At 37.5% G+C, this 27099-nt stretch overlaps 1 long non-coding RNA gene across 1 annotated transcript in view; it reads right to left on the bottom strand.

Moving 5' to 3' along the window:
- Positions 1-1589: 1589 nt before the first annotated feature.
- Positions 1590-27099, bottom strand: part of LOC128315181 (uncharacterized) — a 100308-nt gene continuing 74798 nt past the window's right edge. The window contains exon 7 of the long non-coding RNA XR_008297670.1: positions 1590-8398. This is a non-coding gene — a long non-coding RNA (uncharacterized LOC128315181). The remainder of the gene's footprint in view (positions 8399-27099) is intronic.

Raw genomic sequence — 27099 nt, 5'->3', positions numbered from 1 at the left:
CCAACATCTAGATTGCTTTGACACAGAGAATCAACAACAGTGAGGAGACTTACAGCAGGGAATAAGAAACTCAAGCAGTGGTTCTTAACTATTTCAGGATCCCATAGCCCTTTGAGAATCTATGAAAATTATGGGCCCTCTCTGCAGAAAAATGTACATTTGCACAAACATACACTGTCATGCTTATAATTTCAAGGGCTTCGTTGAACCCCCTATAGTTCATTCAAGAACTACAGGCTCATAATACTAGTCACCATCAATAGTTGTTACTGATGTTGTGGTTGATGATGGTGATGATGATGATGATGGTGGTGGTGGTGGATTCGCTTGTACAATTCAGTCTTCCCAAAGCCTTAACAACTCTAGAATATAAACATTGTGGTTGCAATTCCAACAAGTTCTATAGTAGGAAGAAATCATAACCCATTCATCCCTCTCCCTTGTACCTTTCTATCCAATGACAGAACAAAGAGAAGCCAGAGAAGCAGGTAAAGATATTTCAGAAGATTGTTCTTCTGTGCTCCCCCAGGGAAACTAGAGTATCAGCTGAACCTAAACCATCTAGAAGTCAATACACAGATATATTTTCTGTATACCATTCACAACCACAGAGAGCTCAACTATTCCCACTTCCCAATTTAGCTCTTCTTTAGGCTGGCCTGGCTTGCTGTGCCCAAACAGGCCCACAAAGATGACCTACCCCATTATCTTCTTTAAAGTATCTTTGCCTAGTATTTAAGCCAATTTAAGGTCCTTACTAAAAGAGGAGTAAACATGGTATGTTAGTTATGGGTCGCTGTATAATTACTCCAAAACAGCAGCTTAAAACAGCAAACATTTATTATCTCACAGTTTTTGTGGATCAAGAATGTGGGTGCATATCAGCCAGAAGCCTGTACCTCCAGGTTTCTCACAAGGATACAATCAAGCTGCTGGCTAAGACTACAGTCTCATCTGAAGGCCTGATTGGGGGAAGATCCACTTCTAAGCACTTCACACAGTTGTTGCAGAATTCAGTTCCTCACAGTATTCTGGACTGAAGGCCTCACCTCCTCACTGGCTGTTGGCCAGAGGCCTCCTTCAGCTCCTTGCCACAGAAGTCTCTCTATCACATAGTTCACAACATGGCAACTAGCTTCTCTCAGAGCAAAAAGCAGGAGAATGAAAGGGAGCAAGCAAGATGGAAGTCACATTTTTCTGCAACCTAATCTCAGAAGTGGCATTCCATCTCTTTTGCTGTATTCTATCCATTATAAATGAGTCATTAACAGCAGCCCACACTCAAGGGGAAGGGATTACACAAGGGCATGAATACCAGGAGGAAGGCATCATGGGGAGCCATCCTAGCGACTACCTACCACTCATCCACACATGGGTTCAAACTTTGGTTCTGCCACTTATTGTAGGCTCTCAGGAAAGCAACCCAACCTCTCTAAGCCTTGGTTTTTTCCTCTGTGAAGTTAGGGTAATAATACCTAATACCACAGCAGGGCTGTGTTAAAGATTAAAGATATTGAATGTAACTCCTACAGCTCAGCAACAAAAAGATGACAACTCCATTTAAAAATGGGCAAAAGCACTTGAATAAACATTTCTCCAAAGAAGATATACAAATGGCCAATAAGCACATAAAAAGATGTTCAACATCATTAGTCACTAGGGAAATGAAAATCAAAACCAAAATGAGATACCATTTCATACCTACTAAGATGGCTATCATTTTTTTAAAAGGGAGCTAAGTGTTGGTAAGGATGTGGAGAAACTGCCACCTTTGTATAGAATAGGCAAATTCATAGAGACTGAAAGTATATTAGAAATTACCAGAGACGAGGGAAGAGAGTAATGGGGGGAGTTATTGCACAAGGGGTACAGAGTTTCTGTTTGGGATTATGAAAGGGTTTTTAGAAACAGAGAGTAGTGATGATTGTGTGGCATTATGAATGTAATTAATACCATTGAATTGTACACTTAAAATGATTAAAATGGCAAATTTTATGTCATATCTATGTTTCCACATTAAAAAAAATAATTAATATAATGTAGTACAGTAGCTGCTCAACACATTATTGAATTAAATACTTAACCATCAGCAGAGGCCATACAGGCAATAGTGTGGATGCCTTGGACTATGTCCTGCCAGATCTGCGACACGAAAGAGGTTGTAAGGGGAAGTCAGATTTGCTTCCACTGACAGCTACTTCCTTGGTTGTCAGTTTTGAAGCACTATACTTTCCATAAATTCTCAGCTCTAATAATCTGAGAAGGAATCGGGGAGAGATTACTATATTGCCTACGATAATTTAGAGAACAGACATATGCTCATGGTCTCAGGTAAAAATTAGACAAAAGCCATATTTGCCTTCATTAGATCATTCTCTTTTCACCTCAGTTTCCCTCAGGACTTGAAGTGATTTCACAGGTTCTAATGTTGCTCAGCTGTATTTCCTACTGCAGTCTAAGTCAGTGGTTAAGCGCTCAGACTTGATGCCAGGTGTCCTGGGGTTCAAATCCTGGCTCTGCAGCTTCTTGAGCGATTGGTCATGAGCTATTTACCCAAAGTCTCTAATGCTTCAGTCTCTCTCTCTCTGTAAAATGAGGATAACAATGCCTAGCGCGTAAGGTATTATAAAGTATAAATGAAATTATGAATTATCTAGGAAGGGGCCTGGCACATATCAAAGTGTACATTAGACGACAGCTTATAGTATTTTAGAGCAAAGTTACTTTCCTACCCAAGCTTATAAACATCTGTCTGTGCCACTTTAAATGAGGGAAGAATTATTTAACTTTAGTTTCCAGGTACCTGATGAATAAAATAGACCATTCATTTCTCCATTCAAATATTTAATGGACACTTACTATGTGAATGGTATTCTATTGTACTATTATGCAATCTTGCTTTGTTCAACTAATGAAGTGGGGCAGGTAAGGGAAGGAGGTGTGAATTGAATAACAGCCATGGCTGGAGTAACTGTAAAAATTAGATGAAATCCCTAAAGCAATTAAAATCTTCCAGGTAGTTTCTAGTGTCCAGATCACCTTATGGTTACAAATGTTTTTGAAAAGTCAATATGACTGCGCCAACATCTTCAGATAAAGCACACTGCTTCCTGAGTATGACTAATTACAAACACCAAGTCTGTTCTAACCTTTCTTAATAGGAAATAAGACTCATTTTGGTACTGTTTGTAATGATTATCTGATAGCTAGACCAGAAGACAAGGAACACCTGTTTGAGTGTTCCAATTGTGTAACACTCTAACAGCTTTTTCTTTGAGAACATAAAGAACTAACAAAAGAAAGATGCAGAGTTAAACACACGAACTCTTCTAGGCTCTGAGAGCATGCCATGAGCCATCCCATCATGGTCCAAATTTCTTCTACAGTGATAATTTCAAATTATTTTTAAATAGGTATTTTCAGTTTCATATGCTGATTGTTTCAAATAACTGATTGTAATCAAATAATTGCTTTTTTAAAAATGTTCTAATGCCCTATTCATGTCCTCTTCCACCAGAATATTCTAAAGTAAAGACATTAGATAATATTTACCCTAATTCTTCAGTCCTTGCCCTTCAAAATGCAAAATGCTTTCCCATGTTGCAGAAAAAAAACCCCTCTTTTTCAATTCATTCATGCAATGAGTTCAATAAATACTTGTTTATGCAACCTTTAGTTATTGAGCACCTACTATGTACCAGGTGGAACACAGTAACATATTCTCCCACTACCTCTCATAATAAAAGTAGAGGTAATAATAAGAAAGTATGGATGATCATCAAACTTCTATTTGAATAATTCCAGTGATAAACAACTCACTATTTACGTGGGATCAAACTCAGTACTGGCAACCTCTAGTTATTAGAAAGTTAATTCATGTACTGAGCTGAGGATAGGCGAGGCTTAGTTCCAACATAATATATGGTATAGGTTGCCCTGCCAGGCAAAAAATCAGAAACATATGAAGACTATCCCATACCAAACACAAAAGAGAAACCCTTTGGCACAGAGACAAAATCCCCTGTAGATTTTGCTCCTGGCTCCAGCTGCCTCTTCACTCCCTTAAGCCTTCAGCATCTCTACACTAAAAACACAGATTTACAAAATAAGTAAACTTTTACTTTACACTTTTTTCTTCATTTTGCACTTGGGGGTTGAGAAACTGACCACAACAATCTCTTCAAAAAGTCATTCCAACTCTTGCTTTACAGTAAGCTGATAAATGTCAAGCATAGATTGACTTCTTAAAGATGAGTAAGCACAGGAAAATTACTGTCTTGATAAAGATTCTGTGATTCAAAAGAAAAGAATTTGGTTCCAATTCCGGTTATGACAAAGTAAGTTCCAACCAGACTGATTCTCTTGCAGATGTCAGCTATGAACTTTGCACAAAATACAAAAGGCGAACTATCCAAAAGCACCAGAGAATGAACAAAAGCAGGTAGATTATGGAGGAGTGTTAAAAGAGTGTAAAAAGGAATGAGCACATGTCAAATTGCCGTTTTTATAGTGTTTAGGTTGAAGGCAGGCTGCAGTAAGTAACTGTTCAGAGAAGCTAAAACTCCAACAGAAAATCACAACCTGTCTGGCCTGAAGAACCAGATGACAGTGTTAGAGAACCACAGTCCCTGAAAATTGAGGGATGATCCCAGAAAAAAGGGAGCCAGAGTGGAAGAACCTCAAACTCTGTGTATAAATTCCATCTAAATCTCTGGTTAGCTCCTGAACCACACATATATGGGGCAAACTCCAACTAAAAGATAAAACAAATGAATTAAGGTTTGAGTTGTTATCAAAAAAACAGAATTTGCATTTTTAGTATTATCATGTTAATTGCCTAATAAAACAATACCAGCAAAATAAATTTGTAGAAGAATATAATGGAATCCACACCTACCATTCACGATGTCAAGGATGAAATTATTCAACACACAAAGAACCAGGAAAATGTGACGACTTGTTCTCAAGAGAAAAATAAATGAAGAGCAACTTCAAAATGACCCAAATGCTAGATTAGCAACTGTGGTAACTATACTTGATGAGTTAAAGAAAATTATGCTTGCAATGAAAAAAAAAATGATAGAAAATCCCACCAGACATATAGAAACTATATTTTAAAAACCAAATATAAATTCAAGAACTAAAAAATCAAAACATTTTTTTTTAATCACTGCATGGACCTAACAATACAATGGAGATGACAAAGGAAAGAACAAAGATTAGGTGATAGAAATTACTCGCCCTGAAAAAGTAAGAAAAAGTATTGGAAGAAAAAATAAACAGAGCTTTCAGAGACCCATAAGACAATATCAAAAGGTCTAAAACATATATAATTTGTGTCATTGAAGGAGAAAAGTGTGGAAAGGAGTAATAAAAAATTATTTGAAAAATAATGGCCAAAAGTTTTCCAATGTGGGTGAAAAACATAAATTTACAAACTCACTTTAGGCAGATTCAACTCTAGGCAGAATAAACACAAGGAAAACGATGTGTAGCAGCAGCATCATAGTCAAACCGCTAAATGTTAAAGATAAAGAGAGAATCACTTTAAAGTCCTGAAAGGAAAAAAAAATTAAAAAAAGTCAACCCAGGATTCTATATCCAGCAAAAATATCCTTCAAAAAAGGAGACAAAATCAAGAAAGTTAAAAGAATTCATCGGCAGTAGATGTGAGCTATCAGAGCAATCAGGTGACATTCTTCAGACTAAAGGAAAATGAAGTCAAATGGAAATAAAAATCTGCAGCAAGGAATGAAAAGCATCAGAAATTGTTAATACCTAGTAAATGTATAGGACTATTTATTCTTCTCATTCCCATTAAAATACATTAAATTGTTTAAAGCAAAACAACAGCATTACCTTGTTGGAGTTTATAATGTATGCAGATGAAATACATATAACAAACATAGCCTAAAGAATCTGGATCTGGGTGGGAATAAATGGACCTTTATGGTTGAAATATTTTTACATTTCATGTGAAGTGAATACTATTCTTGTTAATATTAATTCTAGACAGACAATGAACAGTTACAGATGTAAATTATACACCTTATAGCAAGCAATAAAATGTAATACAAATATTCTAGCTAAAAAACCAATAAGTAAATTAAAATATAATCTAAAATATATGTAAATACTCCCAAAGAAAAAGATCACTCTAATGGAGAAAAAAAAAGTCTTCTTTGAAGGAGAAATGTCCCCCAAATGTTCTTGTTTCTTTTAGAATTCTCAAGAAAGAACATTTTATTTACAAAACTAAAACCATTAGTAATAAAGAGAAAGCAATATAAAAGAAGGAAAGATTTCATGGAGACTTAAAACAAGCAAGCCATTATTGTGAGAATTAAAAGCAGTCATAAAAACAAATGAATAACAGATTGAATATTGCAGAAATCTGAAGGACAAAATTGAAAAAATTTCAATAAGAGGAAACAGCAATGGTGGTGGCATCTGAGGGAGAAGCCTAAAAGGGAAGATGTAGGAAATCTTCTCTAGGAACAAGGGTCCTGGAAAGCAGCATTGGGCAGAGGAACAAACTGAACTGTAATATATCTCCATGTCTGCTCCCCAGGGACAACCACCTGCAGTACATCTAATAAAAAAGAATTGCTATTCACTGTTTTTAGAAGTAAAAATAATGCCAAATGTAATTCTGTAGTCAGAAAGCTAGTAATCTAAAAGATAACAAAAATAATCTGATTATAAGACGTCCAATTTTATAAATAAAATCTAGGACTTGGGAGAGGAGTTAGGAAAGAAATAAATGAATGATAAACTTCTTACCCAACACAAAGGCTGTCAATATATATCTTTTCTTCTTAAATAAAAACTATGAGATATAATTTTATTGTCAATGTGACAGAAAAAAATGTACTAAAAAAAACCTTAGGCATCACTGAACTTCAGAAAATAATTTCTTTGAAACAAGAACTTTTCCATCCCCCAATTTTTTTCTTTGATGTTAAAAAAAATTTAAGAAAATCATTAAGAGATTAAGAGGGTTAAGTAGTTGCGTGAAAGTTTTTCAATATGTGTTTCTTAATGGGCATAAGTTTAATTTTCCAAGAAGTAACACTTCATCAAATGTCTCTTAAGCATCTGAAGATACCACTAAGATTAAACAACAAGAACAAAATTTTTTTTTATTTAAAAAGAGAACAAAGCTTGAAACTTTAAAGGAAATTAATAGGGACAGGTTGCTCTGAAAGAAAACATAGTCTATAAAAAAGACAAATTAGTTTCAAGAGGGAAAAACTAAATACATTGCAGGAATATTATTAAATCTAGTAATTACAACAAGCCCAAAGAAATGACGCATGAATACAAAACATCAGTTCGTTCTCTTCATCTTTCTGAAATATTTGAAATCTTACTTCATTATTTCAAAAAATGCTGCTTTTCCATTTCCATCAATGGCTCATCTCATACAGTGTAATTTACTTCATTTTTAGAACATGACTTTCTCGTATGTACTTAGTTTTTTCTGAATTTCTAATTGTATTTCCCTGTTGTTGCAGCTGTTGTCACCTCTCATTCATCTACTTCTCATCAGTAATGTACTTTGTACTTCCAGGTTCCCAACAACCAATTAATAATGTATATGCCTCTCTTTAAAGACATTCTTCATGGCTCTTCTGATTTACGTTATAATTTGAACTGTTTAATTTTTGGCCTGCTAATCAGTTGTTAAACCAGGAAAATTTTAAATCTCACTCAGGAGTTAGTTCCAATAGTTATTAACTCCCTATAATGGGGGGGTTTGGGGGTGGATATCAAACAACGACCCTGAACTGATCCAGGTATTAAATTTGGCAGGTAAAGACATTAAAATAATTATTATAACTGCATTCTTGAGATTCAGAAAGTTAAGTACAAGCATGCAAAGGAAAAAACATTGAATTTCTAGATAAGAAAACTACAATTTGGGAGATGAAAAATTTATGGAATGGGATTAATGGCAGGTTAGACATCACAGATGAAAAGATTAGTAAATTTCACATTAAAAATAGAAACTATCAAATATGAAACACAGTAAGAATTTTTAAATATTTGTTTGTTTATAGAGAAAGAGTCATACCAACAGAGAAAGAAAGAGAAATAAACCTCAGTCAGATAGGAAAAAAAATGAAACTACCATTATTTTCAAATGACACAATCATCTATTTATAAAATCCAAAAGAATCTACCTTTAAAAAGTACTAGAATTAGTAAGTTCAAGATTGCAGGATACAAAATCAATATATAAGAAGGAATCATATTTCAGGGTACCTGGTGGTTCAGTCAGTTGAGTGACCAACCCTTGATTACTGCTCTGGTCATGATCTCACAGTTGTGGGATCAAGCCCTGTGTTGAGCTCCATGCTGAGCATGGAGCCTGCTTGGGATTCTCTCTCCCCCTCTGTAAACAAACAAACAAACAAACAAACAAACAAACATTTTTTTAAAAAAGACATTGTATTTCTATATACTACCAACAAATAACTGGAACTTGAAATATGAAATATCATTGCCAATAGCATTAAGAATATAAAATACTTAGAGATAAATCTGACAAAAATGAAAGGCCTACACACTAAAAGCTACAAAACATGGCTGAGAAAAACTGAGACCTAAATAAATGAAGAGGTATATCTTTATTCCTGTGTTGAAAATTTCAATATTCATTTGTAAGGAAGACTCCAAATTGATCTATGGAGTACATGTAACATACACAGAATCCCTGAAGACATTTCTGGTAGAAAGTAAAAGTTGATTTTAAACTTTGTATGAAAATACAAAGTACCTAGACCAGACAAACAATTGAAAAATAAAAACAGTCAGAGGTCTGACACTACCTGATCTCAAGCCATTATAAGGCTACAGTAATCAAGACAGTGTGGTCCTGGTGTCAAGATAAACAAATAGATTAATGGAACGAAAGAGAATCCAGAAACACGCCTATACATATAAGGACACTCATTTTTGACAAAGGGGCAAGAACAATACAGTGCAGAAAAAAAAAGTTTTTTCAACAACTGGTGGTAGAAAACAATGGATAACCTTATGCAAAACTATGTACTCCAATCCATGTCTTGTACCATAAACAAAAATTAACTCAAAACATATCATGGACCTAAGTGTACAAACTAATATGATAAAACTTCTAGGGGAAAAAAAAAAATCTTTGTGCCTGGCTTAGGCAAAATTTCTTACACAAGACACCAAAACATAATCCATTGAAAAGAAAATATTGGTAAATTGGACTTCATCAAAATTTTAAACTTTTACTCTTCAAAAGACACTATTTAAAAAATGAAAGCTAAATCAGACTGGAAAAATATATTATTAAAGAAAATAACAGATAAAATACGTATATCTAGAATGTATAACAAACTTTCAAAACTCAATAATAAGAAAATAAATGCCCTCTATAAAATGAAGAAAAGATTTGAATAGACATTTCACTGACATGAAGATATACAGATAGTAAGTAAGTACATGAAAATATGCTCAACATCATTGTTCATTGGGGTAACACGAGTTAAAACCACAGTGAGTTATCACCTCACATTTATCAGTATGACTGAAATAAAAAGACTGGCCATACAACTATTGGTTAAGGATGTGGGGAGCTAGAACTTCATACACTGCAAGTGGGAATGTAAAATAGTACCACCTCTTTGGAAAACAGTGTGGTACTCTTTTACACCTATCACACGATCCAGCCATTCTATTCTTCCTAGGTATTCACCCATGAGAAATAGAGCACATATCTGCACTAAGACAAATAAATAATGAGATACTACTTGGTGTTAAAAAGAAATGAATTATTGATACACACTCACCATATGAAAGAATACAAAATAGGGGCACCTGGGTGGCTCAGTTGGTTAAGCGTCCAACTTCAGCTCAGGTCCTGATCTCCCAGGTTGTGGGTTTGAGGCCCCCATAAGGCTCTGCTCTGACAGTATGGAGCCTGTTTGGGATTCTCTCTCTCCCTCTCTCTCTGCCTTTCCCCTATGTGTGTGCACGTGCTCGCGCGCGCTCTCTCTCTCTCTCTCTCTCTCTCTCTCAAAATAAATAAACTTTTTAAAAAAATAAAAAGAAGGAAAATACAAAATAACTATGCCAAGTGAAAGGCGAAAAAAAGTGCATGCTGCCTGATTCTATTTAAAGAAAATTCTTAGCAATGTAAACTAATTTGTAGTGACAGAAAAGTGGTTGCCTGGGAATAGGGGTTGGATACAGAAAGGGATGGTTGGGAATGATTACAAATGGGCACAAGGAAGCTCTTGTGGGCGATGAATTTGTTCACTATCTTGATCATAGTGATGTTCCCAGGGGTGCCAAACTTATGTTAAAACTTATCGAATTGCATACTTCAAATTAGAAAAAATTCTAGGGGTGATTATGAAACATAGTGTGAGAGACACTGCATGAGTCAGTGCTTCCTCATGAATACCATCATCGTGTATCTCTCCACCAATAGGACTGTCCTGCTCAGAATGTGCTCTTGTTGCACAGCAACATTCCAAAAGTTGCCTGGACAGTTTGGAGCACAAAGAGAACATTCTCTCCCTGGTTTTGTAAATTTTTGCTTCTACAGCCTTAGGTGGCATAGTTTTGAAGTTTTGTGGACATTTCCTTTAATCAGACTGTTAAATCCTTTTTTTTTAATTTTTAAATTTTATTTAAATCCAAGTTAGTTAACATTAGTTTAATAATGATTTCAGGAGTAGAATTTAGTAGAATTCATCACTTACATATAACACCCAGTGCTCATCCCAACAAGTGCCCTCCTTAATTCCCATCACCCATTTAGCCCATTCCCCCACCCAACACCCCTCCAGCAACCCTCATTTGTTCTCTGTATTCAAGAGTCTCTCTCTTTTGGTTTGCCTCACTATTTTCAGACAGTTTAATCTTTTTAAATTTAAATTCCAATCAACCACTCCCCACAAAGTGTTAATCCCCTACGGTATTGTCAAGTCAGATCCTCTACTTAGATAAATTGATATTTTATATGGAACTAAGATATTTTTTTTATTTTAAACTGTTTTATGATATAAATAGAAATGCTTTCTGTTTAACCCTTTGAATCCTAACTGCAAAAACCAACATTGATTATACTAGCTATCCCTCCCCACTTTGAATTAACTTCAAACTGGAAAGCAAAACTATCTAGACTTTCAGTCACAAGGCCAATAACTTTTAAAAGTCACACTATGTCTTATTGTCTCTCTTTGACAGTTTCTGCTACTATGTGAATAATAAAGACAGCTATAGAACTTACTTTGCTTAGCCAACTTGTGAAAAATTGAAATCTTTCCATAATGTTATACATTTTATTGACTATGTGATTGCAAACATTTAACATTGCCTCATTTTGATGTTCGTGCTTTTCCTAGGGTGCATTATCATTTTTGGACCTGTCAGCTTGGCATCCCTTCACTAAACTAGGGCTGTACATACTTGGCCTTCATTTTGCAGAGATTTCTGAAACTATCTTCCAGTTATTGAAAATAAGACAAAAATAAAACAAAAGTAACTTACATGAAATAACATTCTCCCTCTTAGAATTCAGTCTTCCTCCAGAAACGGTTTTACTGGTATTTAGTAGCAGATTCATAAATCCTTCCATCGCCCCGCCCCCTTCTTCACCCACCCTCTTTGCCTTCCTCCATACTCCCCAAAAGACCTAAAGCACTTGAAAAGCCTCTGGCTCAGCCTCAAGTGGTTCCTTTTGAAGGAAAATCACTGATGAGTAGATTAGAGCTGATTGGAGATGGCTGCCTGGGGGAATTTCCCAAGAATTGAGAGCAGACAGCTTCCCCAAGTCTTAAGAAAGTTGTTCCTCCTTCACTGTGGATGACTACAAGAAGCAGATTTTGCTCTGAACATTAGTAGCAAATGACTTGAAAGCAAGAGGAGACTTTGTTTTACTTGAGTGATTTCAAAAGAAAAAAAAAAAATCTTTGCAATATGACCCAAGACTTATGTCAGTCTTTTCTGTGGAAGGAGGCAAGGCAGGAAGTGACTTTTGTGAAATAAGACAACATGCTTTCCTTCAAAGGAACGTGGAAAAGCAGGTGGTCACTCCAAGGTCATCCCAGGGAAAACTGATGACAGCATGCACTATGGTTTTATAAGATCAGAAAGGCTGGCATTCCTGGCACGTCTATAGAGGTGTGAAGGAAAGAAAATGCAATGGATTTAGGATTCAGGAGGACCCGCCAGCATGTGCCTTCCAAAACACAACTAGACAGGAAAACCACTAGCTAGATGGAAATAGAATGAGGAAAGTGACTTTAAAACACTGACTTGGAGAAGGACAAAAATCACACTTGTCATTTTGGGATATAATTTAGGGCATGCTACCTTGGTCACTGAGGTGGACACGGATGGAATATGATTGACACCTTGACCATATTCTATAAATCAAAAATCAGAAGACATAATCCAACAGATAGGAATTTACTTATAGGATAGAATATTTTAAATTAGAACTGACCGGGAGACCCCAGAAGGGATGGTGACGGAGGAATAGGGCAACAAGACAACCTAAGTTGTATCTACTCAGTGAACTCAACAAAAACGCTGACTGAACCTGGTTCATATGCCCAAACTGTGCATGTGTGATCATTTATCCACAGAAAAACTGAACAAATGAAATCTAAGATGCTTATTTTAAGATTTTTCTCTAGACTTTGATATTGTATCCCTCTACGTCTTTAATGTGTAAAGGACTCCAGGGATTAGATACATACAAACCCCAGGAAGAGGAGGTATGAGTGTTTGAGGGAGACTCCAGTTAGGAAACAAGGAAAGAGCAAGTGTTCCTCCTCTGCCTGACCCGTACCCACTTCTGCCCACCAAGCCAGAGCAGGTTTCCATACACAGTAGGGATGTTCTGTGTTGGCAGAGCTTAAGAAACCAAAGTCCAGTGTAGGCCCGGTTGACTCAGGAACTCTTCTGAGATATAGGGACAGGAAGCCTTCTAGGCTGGAGAAGTAGCCCTTCCTCAGTCAGCTCAGCCACTATCTTCAACCCTATATGGAAGCATTAACTGTTTGTTCCCCTTTCCATTCCTCTTTTCCTTCCAGTTTTTCTAGTATTGATCCCTGTGAGGACTCTAGCACAGTGCTTCTCAAACTAATGTTATGAAAGTCTGAGTTTTTTTTAAATTTCCAACCCATACACTGGATTGATGAAATGGGGGGAAAAAAAGCTTATAAGCCTAAAATTTAAATATTAAGTTCAACAGATATAAATTTATCTTGTCAAACTGTTACATATGTTTCTGAAGGCTTACTCTCAATTTCTGTATTTATCCTGTTTCAGACCAGTAACAAAGTTTACTTATCAGTACTACTTGGTAAACCACTCTTTGAACTCTAGAGAATGTTCTTTTGATGATTAAAATAGGTGGACATAAAATGTCATTGGGCAACCCTGGGTCTTATGATTGGAAACTCAACTAATATCTGTTATAAAATAGTTATCTGGGAGAGGTGAGAGCTCTATGAGCCATTGAAGGAATGTCTAATTTCCAATGGAAAACTGAGGTTGGAGCAGAAATAGAAACATGGAACAAGAAAGAGGTGAAGAGAAATAGATTTGCAGGAGCTTGGAGGGAAAAAAAAGATATGTAGAAATTTATGACATGCTTTGAAAATAAAAACAAGGATTTTCAAGACATTGAGAGTCTATGTAGTCTGACTACAATAGTCAGACCATATATAAAAATAGAAGTTGGCCCTACAACTTGTAGCAACCTTCTGAGGAAAGCAACCCTTTACCTAGAATAAACAACCCAGGAAGCCATCTTGCTGTAAGTCAGACTTGCAGGAAGCCAGATTTCTATCTCTAGTGACAACGCAGGAGCGAAATAATAATTTATGTAACAATCAGCCAGAAGTGAAGAGGTTTTCATTAGTAACTGACAACTTCCCTAATGATTTTCCCTACTTCCAACTTAGGGCTAACCACAGAACGCCAAATATCCCCCCTTAACCAATCACATAGGACACCCTCCTCTAGCCCACATAGAGCTCCCCCAGGCCAACAGCCTCCAATCAGGGCATACGTACAGCCTTCCGTTTTTTCACTATAAAGCTGCCTGCCTTTGAGTGTCTGCCATAACACTAGTGACAGTGGCTGACTCTCTTGCATTTAAGAGCTCTGAATAAATAATCCTTGGTTTTCTCATTTGGTTGGTCTTTGTTTATTTTCACAATACGTTAACTTTTGTTTGGAGAGTTCAATGCTGTGATAGAGCTTCCATAAGCATTTCAGAGAAATCAGCACATTCTTAATAAGTGAGTCCAATGCTGTCACTATCTTGGCAACTCCATTTCCCTCACGGCCACATTCAACCTACTGTTAAGTCCTGTCAACTCTGTCTCCCAAATGTAACACAAATGTAATCACTTCTCCCCCATCTCCAGTTCCACCACTGGAGTCCAAGAACCTCCAGTGTGCTTCTGGATTGCCACGCTAGCCCCTTCCCTGACCACTGCTTCCTCTCTTCCTCCGATTGTGACCCATTCTCATATACAGCAGCCAGAAATTTCTACATTGCAAATATATCATTCCTCTGCTTAAGCCTTCAAATGCCTTCCATCCCACTTAGAATAAAATCCAAACTCCTATACCATCTGGCATATTCCCTCTCCAGTCCCACCTTGTTCCACCCCTCCTGTCATCCCCTACACTCCGGTGACACTGGCCTCCTAAAATGTGCCAAACATGTTCCCATCTCAGGGTCTCTGCACCAGCTGTTTCCTCTGCCAGGAATGCTCTTCCCCCTGACCTTTGCACGGCTGGCTGCTTTCTGTCGTTCAGATCTTCACTTAGCCATCATCTCTTCAGAGCAGCAAAGAAAGTACCTACTCTGTTGTAGTCACCCAATCACTGTCACATCACCCAATTCTACCTCTCTGCATAATGCTAATCACTACCTGAAACTTTCCTTTGTTTGCTGGTTTTATTCTCTGTCTCCCATATCAGAGCAGGGATTTGTCTGTCATGATTATTCACTGTATCCCTCATCCTAAAACAGGCGTGGCATTGCACTGATGCTCAATAAGTATTTTTTGAACAAAATGAATGAATGCATACATGCATGAATGAGTGAGTGAATAATTGAACTGCCTGAGATTTTAGACTCTAGTATGTGAAACTGTTCTCCCTTACCATACCCCAGATCAAACCTTACTCCTATGCACTGTAACACCCAAATCAATTCCCAGCTTCTCTGGAAAGTCTTACTCCACTCAGATGATGTGCCTTTTCCCTCTTCACACAGCTATGTCTGTAGGGTTCCTTTGGATTTAATCATATCCTGCCTTGATGCCTCTCTTTTATAGCCTGCTGCCTAGTCCTGTTAAACTTGTCCCCTGCTTCTTAGCTCAGCACATGTGCATATATTCTCCCCACCTAAACATACTTCTTTGTACCTTCCATAAAACAGTGCAGTGAACATAGTGGAGAGTCAACTATTTTGTTGAATACATTTTTTAATGCATATCAGGTAAAATTAGGATAACATAATGGTAAGACAGAGCCAACAATAAGTGAGGTTTAAACAGTGATCTCAGAGCACTGCTTCATGGATTCCCTATTGGTGTAAATATCCCTTGTTTCCCATTGACCATTCATTGGTTTGCTCTGTGCAAAGTCAATTTCATCTCTTTCTTTCTTTTTTTTTTTTTTTTTTTTTGCAAGATGCATTTTGTGCTCCAAAGGCAATGCTATGTGTGGACTGGGATAACATTCACTGAGGATAGGCTTATATGCCCTGTGGGCAGCTAGCCAGGAATTGCAGCTTGAATGACATTTTTTTTTTTCGCTTGGCAAAGAAAGAGTTGCCTCACCACCCCATAGCTCAAACACCAGTTCACCTGGTTGTTGAAGGGTTCTTGCTATTTTATTGAAATTATGCTCCTGAAAACTCATAGAGTAGTCACTCCCCTAGAGCCTGGATTGTGATACTGGCTCTTTCTAAAGTATGCAAAAGAACTAAAATAATGTTTTTAGGAGTGAATTTTCAAAAAGAATCAGCAATTCCACAGGTTACTCCGGCTTTTTTCCCCATCTGCTGTGACAGCAGGTGTGATTTCACAAGCCCACTCTCATCAATCATCCTCTCCAACCTGTCTCTGGTGCCTGACAAGGTGTTTATGTGCATAACATGGAAACCATCACTGGATCTTGCGAACAAATAAGGCTGCCTCTCAACAATACTCCACAAGAAGACTTCCATGGAAAGCTAGCTCAATTCAGGTAGGTGATTCATTTAATCACAAGTCTCACCCTCTTCCAGGGGTTGCAAACTCAAAGTCCTTCAGGGACAAGACAAGTACTATGAGAGCATGAGGCATCCTTCTGAAAGACAACAGTGGAGAAAACTGTGGTCTAAATGGATCATGCATGCTCTATCTAAAAAGTACTTGCATTCACTTTACATAAAAATGAGCTGGCTAAACCCAAGTTTTCTGCAGCCATAACATGGCCACCAGTTTTCAATTTGATGCCTCTACTAAGTCAATATTCCAGCCTGAGGCCCAAGCACTTATGCTTTTCAAAGGATCTTAGAATTCATAAAATTATGGAAAATGGGAGCTGGAAATGATCCTATACCTTATTTATTCCAAATTTATTTTTTCCAAGAAAGGAAACTGAGGCCCAAAAGATTAATAATCCAGTGAAAGCAAACATATAGCAGGGTTAAGACAAAATTCTTGTCTCAGATTCCGAGTCTGATGATCTTTCAGCTACCTGCCCTTGCTTTTCTTGATGTGCCGGTAACAACCTCACATTTCATGTTTGCTTACTACAAATATCTCTTTTAAAGTTTTTTTTGCAATGGTATTAATGACAGTAAAAGGTTCAAATGATAGAGATGGATTAAAATCAACTCAATAAAAAATAATTTAGTCATCAAAGGTGAAAACAATAATGTAAAATGTGTACAAATATTATTCACAATAATTTGCATGGTAAACAGACTACAAAACCAAGTTTTCAACTATGTAAAAGTATACACATATGTGAAAAAAGATTAGAATGAAATTGCATAATGAAATTAGAGTAGCATGATTGTTGTTCTTTTTACAAACATTTTAATGCAGCTATGATATTCCTTTTTTGTTTGGGGTGTGTGTGTGTGTGTGTGTTAAATAGACTCCACACCTAACACGGGGCTTGAACTCACAACCCTGAGATCAAGACCTGAGCTGAGATCAAGAGTTGAGTGCTCAACCAACTGAGCCACCTAGGCTCCATTTTAGGTGGTTCTCCCTAACAACATTGTTGGGGGTTATTTTAATTTCAAGAGTAGCCATTCACCACTTCCTACCCTCTTCCTTGCTAGCAAAACTGCATATTTTGTTCAGGTATCCAGTCTTTTCCCCTGTGACTCAGGAATGTCCTGATAAATCTCTCAATAGCAGTGTTCTCATTCTCTTTGCTAGGGATTGGTTCAAGCATGGGCATGTGATGTAAATGTGGCAAATGAAGCATAAAGAGAATTTGCTAAATAACTTCTAGGAAAGGGCTTCTTCCATCTTATAAGCAGATCTCTTTCTCCACCTCTGGATAGTGTGTGAGAATAGAAGACCTAGAGCTGATGCAGCCATCTTATGACCATGAGGCAAGCTAGCCTGAGGACAAGACCTATATGCTAAGATTGGCAGAACAGAAAGAAAGAAATGATTCCTGATGAATCAGTGTGAAGTCACCTACCTCTGAACTTCCTCTGTGAGATAATCAACTTCTTATCATTTAGTTCAGTTGAGAAAAAGGATTTTCTGTTGTTTGCCAAAGCTCCAGCCAAAATAATGAAACTGATTCTTTCCTTTGTACATTGGAAAACACACTTGGATACCTTTATGCAGAGGGGAATATACTCACATCTTTTCCTTTCCTTTTCTAATCCTAACGCATAGGAATCATGACCACATTGAAATTCTCTATCTAGTGACTCATTTCTGAGGTGTGGTCAGGATGGATATAAGCATAATCCACTTCCTTAAGCTATCAGTTATGGTTCTACTAAGTATCCTACCATGACCAAAGCCTGATGACCATCAGCATTTTTATAGGGCATATTTAAGACAAAAAGAGTTGAAACCAGTTTGAGAGAGAAATCCTCTCTTAAGATAAAATAAGATAGGAAAGAGGAAGAAATAGCCATGTCTAGGAAAAAGGATAATATCTCAATAAATGGGAGTTTTTAACTCCCTCAGGAGCTCTAATGACACCTAATGCCCTTGTTTTGATGGTTGCATTTGTCCTTTTTCAAACCAGCCCATTTATAATTGTCTGTCACTTCTCTTCACTCTGGAAGTAACCATATTTCAATCATAGCAGTGCAGTAAGATATTTGGACATCAACGAAAAGTTTGCTAAAGGGCTGTGGAGGGAACAAAAGCTACCACTGAATGCAAGATTATTGTCATTAACATACAAAGTTCTACAAGTCCTGTCTGCTTGTATGAACTAAATTGTGAGAATTAGAAAGTGTAACCTGTAGAGAATGGACTATAGATATACTTTACACATGCTGAGTATCTTGAAAAATCAGACATGAAGATAAAAGAGCTCCTTTGTACTCTAGGGCAGGGATCAAGCCATTATAAAGTCACTTACCCAAGAGAGGCATGACATGTGAACACTGAAACCCCAACTTATGGCAACAATAATAATAGTCTATTTCCAATCTCAGAGAACATTTCCTCCTGGGAAATCCTAAAGGGTTTTAAAACGATTTTTACAAAATAAACATATATATTATCTTCAAGAAAATCACAGTCTATTCTATAATAGAATGTTGTCAATTATGAAAAAGTAAATTACTTCTACTATCCCTCCATCTTATTCCCCATAATGTCCCAAACCTCCAAGAGTAAAACAATTGAAACATACTCCACATAGTCTAGAGTCTCAAGGACCCTTTTGGGCTCCTATGTCCTCACTTTCCCATCCATTTCTACTTCTGTTGTAACACCTGTCATCCATTTCCTTCATTCCCCTCCTCCCCCACACACAGCCTCCTCATTCATAGGGTGGTAAGAAAAGCAAATGGAAAACAAATAATAAGTTGTCTAACGTCTATACCTGCATCTGTTTTATGAGCTTATTCTTTATACCAGTGCTTCTCAAACTTTAAAGAATATCCTGGGCATCTTGTTAAGATGCAGATTCTGGATTTAGTAAGTGTGGCATTGGGCCCAAGATTCTCCATTTCTTTTTCTTTTTCTTTTTTTTTTTTAAATTTACATCCAAATTAATTAGCATATAGTGAAACAATGATTTCAGGAGTAGATTCCTTAGTACCCCTTACCCATTTAGCCCATCCCCCCTCCCACAACCCCTCCAGTAACCCTCAGTTTGTTCTCCATATTTTTGAGTCTCTTCTGTTTTGTCCCCCTCCCTGTTTTTATATTATTTTCGTTTCCCTTCCCTTATGTTCATCTCTTTTGTGTCTTAAAGTCCTCATATGAATGAAGTCATATGATTTTTGTCTTTCTCTGACTAATTTCACTTAGCATAATACCCTCCAGTTCTATCCATGTAGTTGCAAATGGCAAGATTTCATTCTTTTTGATTGCTGAGTAATACTCCATTGTATACATATACCACATCTTCTTTATCCATTCATCCATCAATGGACATTTGGGCTCTTTCCATACTTTGGCTATTGTTGATAGTGCTGTTATAAGCATGGGGGTGCATGTGTCCCTTTGAAACAGCACACCTGTATCCCTTGGATAAATGCCTAGTAGTGCAATTGCTGGGTCGTAGGGTAGTTCTATTTTTAACTTTTTGAGGAACCTCCATACTGTTTTCCAGAATGACTGCACTGGCTCGCATTCCCACCAACAATGCAAAAGATATCCTCTTTCTCCACATCCTTGCCAACATCTGTTGTTGCCTGAGTTGTTAATGTTAGCCATCTTGACAGGTGTAAGGTGGTATCTCATTGTGGTTTTGATTTGTATTTCCCTGATGATGAGTGATGTTGAGCATATTTTCATGTGTCGGTTGGCCATCTGGATGTCTTCTTTGGAGAAGTGTCTATTCATGTTTTTACCCATTTCTTCACTGGATTATTTGTTTTTGGGGTGTTGAGTTTGATAAGTTCTTTATAGATTTTGGATACTAACCCTTTATCTGATAGGTCATTTGCAAATATCTTCTCCCATTCTTTCAGTTGCCTTTTAGTTTTGCTGATTGTTTCACTATGCAGAAGCTTTTTATGTTGATGAGGTCCCAGTAGTTCATTTTTGCTTTTGTTTCCCTTGCCTCTGGAGATGTGTTGAGTAAGAAGTTACTGTGGGCAAGATCAAAGAGGTTTTTGCCTGCTTTCTCCTTGAGGATTTTGATAGCTTCCTGTCTTACATTTAGGTCTTTCATCTATTTTGAGTTTGTTTTTGTGTATGGTGTTAGAAAGTGGTCCAGGTTCATTCTTCTGCATGTCGCTTGTCCAGTTTTCCCAGCACCACTTGCTGAAGAGACTGTCTTTATTCCATTGGATATTCTTTCCTGCTTTGTCAAAGATTAGTTGGCCATACATTTGTGGGTCCATTACTGAGTTCTCTATTCTGTTCCATTGATCTGAGTGTCTGTTCTTGTGCTAGTACCATACTGTATTGATGATTACAGCTTTGTAGTATAGCTTGAAGTCCGGGATTGTGATGCCTCCTGCTTTGGTTTTCAAGATTGCTTTGGCTATTCAGAGTCTTTTCTGGTTCCACACAAATTTTAGGATTATTTGTTCTAGTTCTGTGAAGAAAGCTGGTGTTATTTTGATAGGGATTGCATTGAATATGTTGATTGCTTTGGGTAGTATCGACATTTTAACAATATTTGTTCTTCCTAGCCAGGAGCATGGGATCTTTTTCCATTTTTTTTTTTTTTTGTGTGTGTGTGTCTCCTTCAATTTCTTTCATAAGCTTTCTGTAGTTTTCAGCATATAGATTTTTCACCTCTTTGGTTAGATTTATTCCTAGGTATTTTATGGTTTTTTGTGCAACTGTAAATTCTCCATTTCTAACAGCTTCCGAAGTAAAACTGAAGCTGCCAGACCTGGTCCATGGCCCATACTTTGAGTAACAAGATTTTTATAAAATGTCTAAGCTAAACAGCATCTGAGATTCAAACAAAACACACTAAATAACAAAACGGCAATTGTTTCAAAATGTGATGGGATTTGATAAAATTTGAGATGTGCATTTCTGAACACTAAATACAAGTTCTCTTGGGGCACCTGGGTGGCTCAGTTGGCTGAGGTCATGATCTCGCAGTTCGTGGGTTCAAGCCCCATGTTGGGCTCTGTGCTGACAGCTCAGAGCCTGGAGCCTGCTTTGGATTCTGTGTCTCCCTCCTCTCTCTCTACCCTCCCCTGCTCATGTTCTGTCTCTCCCTCTCTCTCAAAAATAAATAAACATAAAAAAATTTTAAATACAACAAGTTCTGGAAAGACTGAGTCTCCGTATATGTATTATCTATTGCTACACAATAAAATTACTAACTTAAAACAGTATCAAACATTTATTTTGCTCATGAATCTGAAATTTGGGCAGAAATTTGCCACAACAGCTTATCTCCATTCCACATGACATTAAGTGGGATAGGTCAATTGGAAATTAGAAAAGTCACTTTCAAAATGAATCACTCTTATGGGTGGCAAGTTGGTGATGGCTTTCAGCTGGAAGCTCAGACAGGTCTGTGGGACAACCACGTTGGTTCCTCTCCATGTGGGCCCCTCCATGGGCTGCTTGGGCTTCTCATAGCATGGTGACAGAGTTCCAAAAGCAAGTGTCTCAAAAACAACAAAATGGAAGTATATGGCATCTTCATGGCCTGGCCTCAGAAATAACACAGCATCCTTTTCATCATACTTTATTAGTTAAGGCAGTTACAAAGGCCTGCCAGGTTCAAGAAGAGAGACAAAAGACTCTACCTCTTGATGGTGAAATGACAAAATTCCAGAAGAGCATGAAGGATGGGAAATACAATTGTGGTCATCTTTGGGAAATACAATATGCCATACTTATCAACCCCAAATCCTTTTTGAACATACAATAAGTTAATCATGGTATACATTTTCTATTCTAGCCCACTTCCATTCCCATTTATATGTTTTTTGGAGAAGAAAAGAAATATAGAATACATTGGAAGAAATTGAAGAAAAGGTAGAAGAATAGACGACTATCTGATATAGAGTAGAAAAAAAACAGGAAGAAAATAGTTGGAAAAGTGAGGAAGGATGTTTAAGAAGGAAGTAAGATGCAAGCCCACAGAACAGTACGTCTGAATATGAAGACAAATATCACCCCACCTTCCCTACCCTCACTCTGCTATCTGTAAAAGAGTGACTGGATACCAATCTGATTGGCTGGGAGGCCTAATAAGTTATTTACTGCCATTCTCTGGTAGAAAGGAATCAATATTGGAGCCTAGTACTGGCCAATAATAAATGAATTCAGCTATTTTTCTCTTTCAAAAAATTTATGACAGCAGCAGAGTGAATTCAAACATAAGACCTAAGGCTTTCTCAGACAGTTCTCATCTATGGCAAGACCACAGTGTCATTGGGAGGAATAGGGCTGGGATAGGAAGGGGCAACTATACTGTCTGGACCACTTACTGCATTTGCTAGCTTACATTTACATGCTACAACATGAGGTCCGATTCCAGGGAAAAACACACTGAGGGGCTAGATAGGTACTTATGCAATTTAAGATGATCATAACCAAATCTTCCATTTCACAGTAAGAAATGCTAGTTTTGCTGAGACATGAAAACAAAATGTTCCTCTGTTCATATAGGGCCCTGTAAATTGGCTCCCCACACCTCCACATTTGGTCTCCACACTGTCCTGCTGAGTGTGAGCTCTGTGGAAGTTTAGAGTAGTGCGAAACAGCCATGTTGCACTCAGTCTTTGGTGCTGAAATGCAAGATTCCAGTGATGAAACCAAAGAATTGCTACCCTGGAACAGTACTGCAAAAATCATAAGGGAATATTTCTACCACACGTTTGCCTCAATTCCCTTTGAAACAAAACCACTGAGCATGCCTATGTATCAGAAACCCACTGCCTCTTAACTCTTGCTCTAAACCTCTTATTGCAAGTTCAAAAGATAAAGACTTCCCTCATGAAGCACTGTTTGGCTGATGCATGGGAATGTTCCAGTCATGCTACTGAGATGGGTTCCTGGAAGGAAGATGAGAAAAATGATCTGCATTTTTCTTGATTTCTGCCCAAGCATGTCTGTTCTGTAGGCGTCCTGGAGTTCTTCCCAGAAGGCAGATCTCAAAATCTTCAATGCCAATCATGAATAAGAGTTCCATTTACTTAAAATAATTAAATTTGTTCAGTGTTGTGAGTATGAATGAAAAGTGCCAGATTAAAAGGAGCAATTGCTGATCTTCACCTACACTGATGTCCTGAGAGAAAAGACCACCTCACTCACCACCCCCTTTCATTTCCTACACCAATCCCCTTCTATTCACCAAGGCAGTCAGGAAGTCTATGAGAGAGACAGCTGTTGGAGTCTGAGGTGACATCCTGGATCTGTTAACTCCTCTATCCATTGCTCCTATATAGAATTAGAATAAGAATCTTTATCCCTCATTATCTTCCTTTGAACTTTGCCCAAAAAGACATTCCAAAAAATGCTGAGGAAAATTTTGCCAGCAACATTTATAGCTGCCCTGTGAGGATACACCATGGGATCCCAACACAGAAAGTTTAGAAATGTGGCCTTCCCTGCTACATTTATGCATTACCAGAGCTGTATTATCATTAGATACAATATCTTCAGACGTTAAAGAAAATAAACACAGAACCATGATACTGAAAATGAGCACTTAAGACCTTGAATTTTTAATACATCTCTGCTTCATTCCACTCACACACTCTCTCTGATTTTACATGTCAGACATGCCAACCCTGGACAGTGCATATTCTTTTGATCCCCTAGCCCACGTGAGAAGACACTAAGGGTTTACATTCAAGCTGGGAGTTCCAGGTTTAGGACACATTCAATACAATTATGCCACATAATAATGTATTTATGCCTTATAAATCATAAGCAACCTTGGATATGGGACCTAACCTCTCTAGCCTCTGTATTAGTTTCCTACAGCTGACATAACAAAATACCACAGATTGGGGCTTAAATGATATACATTAATTGTTTCACAGTTCTGGAAGCTAGAAGTCCAAGTTCAACACGTCAGCAGGTTTGGTTTCTCCTGAGTCCTCTTTCCTTGACTTGCAGATGGATGCCTTTTTGTTGTGTCCTCACATGGCCTTTCCTCTCTGCATGTCTCCCTGGTATCTCTTTGTCTTTTTATAGGGACACCAGTGAGACTGGATTAAGGACACCATTTTAACTTAGTCACCTCTTTAAAGATTTTATCTCTAAATCTAGTCATGTTCTGAGGGGCTTTTAATATATGGATTTGGGGTGGGAGTAGGGGGTGGAAGGATACAATTAAATCCACAACAGCCTCTATAAAAATGGGCATCATAAGGATTTATGTAAGATGCAGACAAGAACATGAATTTAAAATTATAAGTCACCATACAAATAGTGTATCATTGATATCATAATTTTTGTCATTATAATTATTATTCTCTATGACATATTGTCAGTCTCTGAGGAAATCTGAATTTTTCACCTTTGAAGAATTATAGCACAGTGGATAAGAGAACATGCTCCAGAACTAAGATGTCTGGATCCAAATCCTGACTTCACTGTTTGTCAGCTGTGTGACCTTCAGAAATTATTTTAACCTCCCTAAGCCTCAGTTTTCCTACTTATGAATTAGGGATGTAAAAATAATACCTACCTTTCAGGGTTGTTGAAAGGATTAAAAGAAAGAGTGCATTAAAAATGACTGACTAAATAGTATATGCTCAATAAACGTGGCTGTTGTTAGTAACAGCAGTATTTAAACCTTGTTGTTGCCTCTGCTTCTTTCTCAGCCAGCAGAGGTCTCCAGCATAGTCAAACTGGGACTAGCTTCCCCATGACAATCTGCAGTGCAACTGCCAAGCACATCCACTGTTGGCAGAGAAAGGAGTGAAAGAATTGCCACCCTGTCTGAAGGAAGAAGAAGAGCTCAAAAACAAGAGAACAGGGAATAGTTAGGATTCCATGGTAGGATGTTATATGGACAGGTGACCATATTAAGATTAAGTTCTAGTGGTGCTTCAGAAACTGACTTTTACTTACATTGCACTTAGTTGTATCCAGCTTTAGCCAGTTCTAAAATTAGAAAATTTACTCACATAGGGGCATCAGCCACACAGTGGCTCAGTCAGTTAAGCATTCGACTCTTGATTTTGGCTCAGGTCATGACCTCATAGTTTGTGAATTTGAGCCCCATATAATGCTCTGGGTTGACAGTGCAGAGCCTGCTTGGGATTCTCTCTCCCCCCTCTCTGCCTCTCTCTCAAAATAAAGCAAACTTAAAAAAGAAAAGAAAAATTACTCACATATACCTCAGAAGAACAATGAGAATGAATCCGCAAATGATTTTGTAAAGTTCTCTGAATGCAAGGAGTGCTGTTAAACAAATATTTAACATTTCTCACAGTATTAAGCTTATCGCATCTTTATCACCAGTTATATTCCGTGCCTTGGTTTTGCTTCCACTGTAATATATTTCCTTTAACTTTCTTTTCCCAGACAAGCTTACACCTCCAAGTTCAATTATTCTGTCAATTGTGTTTTAAATTACACTGATTTATATTAACCACTTGTGGTATCGATTTGTTGATCTGTTGCTTCTTCTGTACCAATCATCTTTACACCCACCAAAACCTGCACTGGCAATTAAGCTGAGGAAGGTTAGAGTTATTCAAAAGAAATTAAAGCATTGAAGGAAAGACAGTGGAATAACTGGGATAAAAAGAGCACCGAGGGGAAAACACACATGTACTAAAAAAGCATAGCACGCAGCAGATAGAGGCTCAGAGGGAAAAGAGGAGAGCGAGATAGAAAACGAATCCTGCTTTCAGCCTGCTACATCTCGCTTTCAGCACCAAGGACAGAGCCTCTGAAGGGCTGACCCAAGCATTGATCAGTTTAGGGTCCCTCCCAAGTCCTCCAGAGAAAACGCATGAATTTGAAAGCAGCTATGAAGCATGCAGTAAGGTCTAATAGGAAAGCTTTAAGAGCAGCCCACAAGTGATTTCACCTTAGAAGCAAAAATGGGAGATTTTCTTTCTGTTCATTTCCACAGTTTCTGTGTCCTAGGAAAGGCAAAGTTTGCTTTGCTTGGGCATGTCTGCTGTCAGTAAATGACTGCAGGAGCTGAGGTGCTAAACTCCACAGTCTCCAGAAATCAGAAGAAATTTTCAGGGTAAGTAATTCTTCCTTTTGTTTCTAATTTAATACACAGCATTTCCTGGAAGGTTATTTAACCAGCTTGGGGTTCTGTGGTTCTCTAAGAATGTGCATTAAAACTCTGTACCCTCTCTTATTTAAAAACCTAAAATCCCCGAAGAAACTGTTGTCATTTTTCCCTCATTTCTTGAACAATAGAAACCTGTTCTCTTTCTCTTTTTCCCCCAAAATTAGATCCTCATGGGCTCTAGAGGCTATATCAAGACAGAATTAAAAGATGGAAAATAAAAAGCTGTTACTATCCCTGGGATTTGTATGGAAGTTGATTGTATTCCCCTTAAGGGTCTCACTTAATTGTAAGGGTCTGTCATTTTAAACTTCCCAATTTAGCATCCTGGTAATCCAGGGCTGAGGGTTTAGAGAGGCATTGTTTTCAATGGTCTATTTAAAGTCAGGCTGTTTCCAAGTCAGAATTCAATTATTCCCAACAGAGATATGCAGTACTTGAGATGATGATTGTGTATGTTTTCTTTAATGATAGCGTATGATTTTGAGGGTATTGTTGTTGTTTAATTGTTGGACTTTCATTACTTATTGTAGCTTATTGGGTCAATGGAAGTCATTGTAATTAGGCATGCATTTAGTTTATGCATATCCAGTTCATGCATTTAGTTCAACTGAATACTATCAAAATGCACGCACAATAATAATGCAGCAATAGCAAAGTGGAACTTGGATTCTAAACTCATTCTGC

Source organism: Acinonyx jubatus, chromosome C2, assembly GCF_027475565.1.
Source record: "Acinonyx jubatus isolate Ajub_Pintada_27869175 chromosome C2, VMU_Ajub_asm_v1.0, whole genome shotgun sequence".
Classification (NCBI taxonomy): Eukaryota; Metazoa; Chordata; class Mammalia; order Carnivora; family Felidae; genus Acinonyx; species Acinonyx jubatus.
The sequence above is the reverse complement of the archived record's forward strand: the minus strand, read 5'-3'. Positions and strand labels throughout refer to the sequence as shown.